This window comes from Nannospalax galili, unplaced genomic scaffold, assembly GCF_000622305.1.
Source record: "Nannospalax galili isolate Female #2095 unplaced genomic scaffold, S.galili_v1.0 scaffold693, whole genome shotgun sequence".
In the NCBI taxonomy this organism is placed as follows: domain Eukaryota; kingdom Metazoa; phylum Chordata; class Mammalia; order Rodentia; family Spalacidae; genus Nannospalax; species Nannospalax galili.
Window position 1 is genome coordinate 1,219,162 of NW_008332653.1, and position 363 is coordinate 1,219,524.

The 363-nt window shown below is 37.5% G+C and overlaps 1 protein-coding gene across 1 annotated transcript in view; it reads right to left on the minus strand.

Annotated features, from left to right (window-relative positions):
- Window positions 1-363, minus strand: part of Pex11b (peroxisomal biogenesis factor 11 beta) — a 14,350-nt gene that overhangs the window by 7,656 nt on the left and 6,331 nt on the right. The window lies entirely within an intron of this gene.

Here is a 363-nt window from a genome sequence, read left to right on the forward strand (position 1 = left end):
AGGGCCACTTCATTCTGATCAAAGGAACAATAAATCAAGAAGATATTACAATTATGAACATATATTCACCAAACTCTGGTGCACCCAATGTCATAAAAACAGTACTACAGGACTTTAAGACCCATATTAATCCCAACTTATTAATAGTAGGGGACTTCAATACCCCATTGTCTCCATTATATGTCAAAAGGACAGAGAATAAACAGAGAAGCATCTGAATTAAACAATACCATACATCAAATGGACCTTACAGACATCTACCGAGTAGTCCACCCAAGGACCAAAGGATATACTTTCTATTCAGCGCCCCATGGGATATCTAAAGGCATGGGAACCACCAAAACTAAACCAAGAAGAGATTAA